The sequence below is a fragment of the Amphiprion ocellaris genome, unplaced genomic scaffold (assembly GCF_022539595.1).
Source record: "Amphiprion ocellaris isolate individual 3 ecotype Okinawa unplaced genomic scaffold, ASM2253959v1 Aocel_unscaffolded279, whole genome shotgun sequence".
Classification (NCBI taxonomy): Eukaryota; Metazoa; Chordata; class Actinopteri; family Pomacentridae; genus Amphiprion; species Amphiprion ocellaris.
In genome coordinates this window covers 26,051-32,759 of record NW_026559454.1, presented here as the reverse complement: position 1 = coordinate 32,759, position 6,709 = coordinate 26,051, and the positions used below count along the sequence as shown (strand labels likewise).

General features: G+C 40.8%; 3 non-coding genes across 3 annotated transcripts; 1 reads left to right on the top strand and 2 right to left on the bottom strand.

The window, feature by feature from the left end:
* Nucleotides 1-188: 188 nt before the first annotated feature.
* On the bottom strand, nt 189-308 carry LOC111577173 (5S ribosomal RNA). The gene has a single exon (XR_002746899.2). It is a non-coding gene; the product is annotated as a 5S ribosomal RNA (ribosomal RNA).
* A 416-nt stretch (nt 309-724) lies between these two features.
* Nucleotides 725-843, top strand: LOC111570017 (5S ribosomal RNA). The gene has a single exon (XR_002746245.1). It is a non-coding gene; the product is annotated as a 5S ribosomal RNA (ribosomal RNA).
* A 5,393-nt stretch (nt 844-6,236) lies between these two features.
* LOC129348485 (U2 spliceosomal RNA) lies at nt 6,237-6,428 on the bottom strand. The gene has a single exon (XR_008601015.1). It is a non-coding gene; the product is annotated as a U2 spliceosomal RNA (small nuclear RNA).
* Between the last annotated feature and the right edge of the window lie 281 nt (nt 6,429-6,709).

Genomic DNA, 6,709 nt, shown 5'->3' with positions numbered 1-6,709 from the left:
CCGTTTTATGAAATCGTCAGGTTTGTGTTTTTGTTTTTTTTGTGTGTGTGAAGGTATGTAAATATTGTTTGAAGCTTTTTTAGGATAATGTGTAAAATAATGTGAAATGAAATCTTTTGTCAGAATTTTGTACTTTTGATAATAAAAGATAAAAAAAAATAAAAATACTGTCATGAGGAGACGTAAAAAGCTTACAGCACCTGGTATTCCCAGGCGGTCTCCCATCCAAGTACTAACCAGGCCCGACCCTGCTTAGCTTCCGAGATCAGACGAGATCGGGTGTATTCAGGCCTGGTATGGCCGTAAGCGACAGCAGTACTCGCTTACGGGCCTTTTCTACGTGTCCGTCTTCACCATCCCCTGAGTCCTGATGTCCATGTGAACGTGACAAGAAGCTCTCAACACACTTTGTCCACCATGGCAGTAAAGAGCCGCCGTTACACAACAAGGTATTGATTGTAGCATCACCTTCAGCCCAACATGAAAACGTTTGTGACACAGAAAACACGTCAGCGACGATAAATCACCTCACATCGCACCATGTACAACAGTGTCGCAGAGACAGGCTCCTGCAAAGGACATTTTCACTCAATTTTAGTGTTTGTTTAAGAAGCTCTACAAGGGAAAAAAAAAGAAAAGAAAAAGACGTAACTAAAAAATAAAATATATACCGCCACGTCTTGTCACAGCATCTATAAAACTGTGGTTAGTTACCAAGTCCTTCGCTTACGGCCATACCAGCCTGAATACGCCCGATCTCGTCTGATCTCGGAAGCTAAGCAGGGTCGGGCCTGGTTAGTACTTGGATGGGAGACCGCCTGGGAATACCAGGTGCTGTAAGCTTTTTACATCTCCTCACAACCTGCACAGGACGCTGTTGTTCATTCTCTGGAGACAGCTGGCAACTAAAACCTCTCTGGGTTATTAAAAGCCAACAAGTGAACTGATTCTGCCTCCACGTCTGCAGGAGACCTTCTCTGTTTCTTGGTTCCTCCTCCGACCACCAGGTGGCGCCTCCTGCTTTGGATTGAGGCTGTATGTGAGAAAGTTGAGGTGGATCAGCTGCAGCTGATGCTGCTTTGTTGTTGCTTCTGTTGTGGCTGTACAGTGGCTCCAGATACAGGATGCAGGACACTGAATCCAGGTGAGCTCAATCAATTCACTTTGATTTGTTGAGCAACATTTGTCATCTCACAGCGCAGAACATAGTAAGGTACAGACCTGATGAATTCCAAACAGAGGACAGAAAAGCCAACAATCCAGAGTTGCCTTTGGACTCCCAATGAGCTCCAGTCAATCAGTGAATGAACCAACTGGCAGATAGTTTGAAAGCATCAAATGTGACAAGAATCACAGAGACACAACAGCTGAGTCATTTCTGGTGCTTTATTCAACCAAATACAAACTAAAGTAGGTTTATTCTGTGTTGTCTCTGCACTCCTTCATGTTGGAGTTGACATCAAATAATGATTCCAGACTTTAAAAGCTTCAAGTTTTAATCTGAGGCTTCAACAGATGCTGCTGCTGGTTTTAAATTCAATTAGTTCAAGATTCTCTCTGAGTGACTTTTTCTTGTGATGTTTGCTGCTGCGTCATTTTAAAAGCAGATGATCCATGTAGACGACATATTTAGTCCCAGTATCATCAGGACCGTTACAATACTGGAGCCAAAGTGTCCTGTTTTACAAATGAAGAGCAAACGATGATATTAGAGAAACACAAAGATTATAAACTCCAAACACAGACTGACAGTAACACAGCTGCAGCAGCTGAAGGAGGGAAAGCTGCAAAAACTGCAGACTGTGTGAAAGTTAACAGGATTAACAATATTACTACCAAATTATCAGCACACAAGTAGATCAGACTCTAATTCCAACTGGATGTTGTGTTTAATGAACATGTTCTCAGCTGTATTCTTCTGGCTGCAAGACATCAAACTATGATTCAAAGCGATAAGTAAGCTGACTCTCATGTGGTATGGAACACTACAGGTCAGTGGATACAACTTCAAATATTTCTCACAGGAACAATCTAGAATCATAAATCGTATTGTAATACAAAGGAGGTAGAACAATGAAATGACTTTGCTTGCAGCTCTAAAAACTCCGATCTTCCTCTCCCTCTATCGGTGCTCTGAGCTCCACTGGATCTTCTAATGCTGATGACAGTTTTCAAGAGAACTGATTGGTCAGTAGGAGGAGCTTTTATACACATGGAGTTAGAGCAACACTCTCAACAGTTTTCTACTGATTTAAGAACAGGACAAACTAAACAAGCTGTTGTATAGATTTGTCCACAATCTCCTCTCAAGTGTCCATTTTAGGGAGTTTGCAGTCAACCAAGGCAAACTGAGAATCACTCCCACTGGGAAGATCAGTGAAGGAAGGTCCACCCGGCTGGTCCAGAAGCTCCTGTCCTGCAGAGCAGCATCAGGATGGAGACGTAACCAGGTGAGTTAACTAGAGAACCGACACATTCACACTGACAACTTCCCTCCAGATCACACTTTATGTCTTCAACTTGGACTGGAGATCATTTGTTTGGAACTAAACTCTGCGGGGTTCTTCTGTAGTTGATCCTTTTAATAGAATCAGAGCTCAGCCTCCTGACGTCCACATCAGTCTCCTTCAGTATCCCAGCATCACCAACTCCCAGAACAATACAAGAATAATTCTCTTCATTTATGAATGGGGCAGTTTTCAAAATCCAAGTGACAAAGTCCTTCACAAGATCAGCAAAAGGAAACAGAACAATCACAAAATCATTAGAATTAGAAAAAAGATAAAAACTATTTGGTTCAATATGGTTCATTTATGTTGGTTCTTTTAAAAAGGAAGAATAAATTGATTTAGATGAAATATCACGATGTTCAGTTTAGATTTGAATAATTCTCCTGATGGAACTGAACATCACAGATGACAAGTTCAAGTCCCATAAGAAGGCTGAAAATCCAACAATTCCTTCTGTTTTTACAGGTTGTGACTCTGGTAAATGGTGTCATTTTTTAAAGACAACAGCTGGTGGGTTTTGGATTTCAAAGATTGAACCTAAGTGCTTTTCTTAAACTACTGAGCTGCTGCACAGTGAAATCTTTGAGTGGAGCTCAGGATGAAGTTTTCACTTCTCATGCTTAAATGCAGAAATATTTGCAGTGGTGGTTTTACTGCAAGCATCTACTGATGTCACCAGTAAAGTGAATAAAAACAGTCAGTCTGTGAAAACAGGATTTATTTCACTTTACACCTCTAAGTGTCTGCAGTTAGTTTAGCTGAATCCATGCAAAGATGTTTCTATTTTTCTACATGACAGGAATTTCAGTGAAATATAAATAATAATAAACAACTGATCTGCCTCGTCACAGATCCCACTTTAACCCATGAAGAGCAAATAATATTAATATTTTATAAACAAAATATAAAGCGACGAAATAAACAATTAGTATGCAAAAAATAAACAGCCAGTTCAAAAAAATACAACTTGTTTGAAAAAAATAAACAACCAGCGCGATAAAATAAACAGCCAGTGTGACGAAATAAACAGCCAGTGTGACGAAATAAACAGCCAGTGTGACGAAATAAATAGCCAGTGCGACGAAATAAACTGCCAGTACCATAAAATAAACAGCCAGTGCGATAAAATATACAACCAGTACCATAAAATAAACAGCCAGTACCATAACATAAACAGCCAGTGCGATAAAATAAACAGCCAGTGTGATAAAATAAACAGCCAGTGTGATAAAATAAACAGCCAGTGCGACGGAATAAACAGCCAGTGCGACGAAATAAACTACCAGTGTGACGAAATAAACAGCCAGTGCGACGAAATAAACTGCCAGTACCATAAAATAAACAGCCAGTGCGATAAAATATACAACCAGTACCATAAAATAAACAGCCAGTGCGATAAAATAAACAGCCAGTGTGATAAAATAAACAACCAGTGTGATAAAATAAACAGACAGTGCAATAAAATAAACAGCCAGTGCGACAAAATAAACAGCCAGTGCGACGAAATACACAGCCAGTGCAATAAAATAAACAACCAGTGTGATAAAATAAACAGCCAGTGTGATAAAATAAACAACCAGTGCTACTGGGTTAAAGAGCAAATAAAAACATGAAAAATATTTTGTAAAAGTGAGAGGTCGGTAGCAGCTTTAATTTTTTCTTACAACTTTTCAGTGACCCTCCCAAAATATCTGTTGTGCCCCCCCAACTAAAATTAATCTGGATCCGCCCCTGTCTATAGCATCAGATTATTTGTTTCTAAAAAATATTTCTCCACCGATATGCACAGTATTAAAAACATACGGAGCCAAAACTTACGTTAAACAACCAGTAAATGAACTGTATCCTATAAGATCAGCCTCTGATTGAAGGCTAGTAGAGCCTATATCTAGAGTTCAGCGAGAGTCTCTCGTGTAAGCTTGATTTTTTTCTTCTTAATTCTTATTTTCATAACCAAGAAAAACCCAGTTCCAGGAAATTACTAGCTTTTGCTTAGTATTTTCTGACATGAAACATTTCAGCTTCAAACAGGAACCAAACCTCTCATGTTTTGTAAAAAGCTGTACACAACCACATTACAAGTGCTTCTTCATATCTTACCAGCAAACTGTCTGATTTGCGGCGGCCGGCGAACACGGACCCACAACCTCCTTCTCTGAGCTGATGCTGCTGCTCGTATTTGCTGTCGAATTGGGCTGAACAGACACAGATTTAGTTTTACTACAACTGTGAGGGATATAAATGACACAAATCTTCATTTTTCCACCACATCTCTTCCTGCTGACCTCTTTGTTCCTCTTCTGACAGCTCTACTCTGTCCTCCACCGGTTGAAGACTCCTCTTTTTAGTTGGAGCTTCAGCAGCATCAGCAGCTTTCCTCTTCTCTCCTCGCTGACTGCAGCCCTCTAAAGGGTCGCTGATGGTCTCTGCACAGGACAAAGTTACAGGACAAGTGCTTGATTTGTTTGTGAGATTTGTTTCCACAAGTGTGGAGACACAGGGAGGCACAAAATCACCCATATGGGACAAGAACAATCACATAAAACCATATAAAATGACTGAAGTGGGTAAAATGTCCAACATGGAAAATTAGAATCCATGAACACATGCAAAATGACCAAAATGGAACTAAAAACAACATGGAAAGATAGAAAAGGATCAAACTGAGAAACAACATGGCCAAAATTAAACACAAAATGATCAAAATGGGATATAAAATAAACAAAATATACAACAAAAGTAACAAAGTAGAACAAAAAAGGTAATTAAGAGGTGCGAAATGGCCAAATATGAGCCACAAAATTATTAAAATGGACAAAAAAATCAAGAGGTAAATTAGCAGAATGAAACATGAATAGGCCAAAATGAAATACAGAGATGTTAAATGAGACAGAAATAGCCAATAAGTGAAACAAAATTAACTAAATAAAACAATAAACAACATAAATAGATGGAAAATAAAATAAACCACAAAATGACTCAAATAAAAACATCCTTAAAGACATACAATACAACACACTGAAGCTTCATCCAATCAGCCTGACACTGTGGGAGCCCAGTGATACTCAACAGCGGGCCACCCACAGGTCCGCAGGACGTCTGGCCACATTTTCTGGCCACTTCACTGAACTCAACTGAGTCAAGAAAGAACGTTTCAAATGTAGCTTTCACACAGGATAACTGCCGTGAGCAACGCTGTCCTCAAGGAACAACCACTGCTAGGGTACGGACAAGGAATTTGCAAGAATGATGCTTGCTTTGTTGTGCGCAACGTGACACCAGGCTGCCTTGTCCTGTACTGTGCTGCATTTGAGGAGCCATTTTTCACTTTCACCGGTCTCACCATTGTGTTTCCAGAATTGTGTGGCTGTGTGTGTTCTCAGTGCTGATGGTGGAACGGCCACGAGCCACCAAGCAGCTACTTTTGCACTTCCACCCATTGTGAGACCATAGTGTGACTGAAAGCTCACCGTTCGACCCTTCTGTTCTTTCTCCAACTCGCTGAAACCCGTGCAGAAAGATCTGACTTGGATAGTGTGACTGAAGACCTTTGCCGTCCAGCTGCCAAGAGGAAAACCACTCTCTCTTCAAACTGAGTTGCGTAAGCATGACGACGCCACAGAAGCAGCTGGTGCTGCTGGCTTTGTTTGACAGCTTTGGTGGTCACTGCCCAATCTGCCAAAGCGTTGTTATTAGCTTGTTTTACTTCCATTCTACAAGGCCAGAGAAGGATGCACCATTCCTGGCAGCACTGCAGTACCAGGTCGATGCGTGGAGTGAAAGGAGCAAACCCCTCTTTCAGCTCCCAGTGCTAAAAATCCATTTAATATATAGTCCTCACATTGGAGGACGTATCAGATATTAAACTGATAAGAACAGATCCTACATTTGATCTTAGCCAAAAGGCCGAGAAGCGATGACCCCTGACCTTTTGCTGCCCGGGCCCAACCCCCTGGTGAAGTCCTCACTGACTCCGCCCACAAGCTCCACCGAGCACCACCCAAACCCCCGTCAAGCACAGATCCTCTGCTTTCAACCAATAGATACGACTCTGCCAGACGGCAAAGCCTGACAAAAATAGGCTAAACTCGTTGGAGTCACTCTCCACGGAAGTCTGAACAGACTGAAGATGGAAGTTACTTCAATTTGAATTTAGTTTTAAATCAACTCCAGCAAAAAATCCAATTTTAAATTATTCA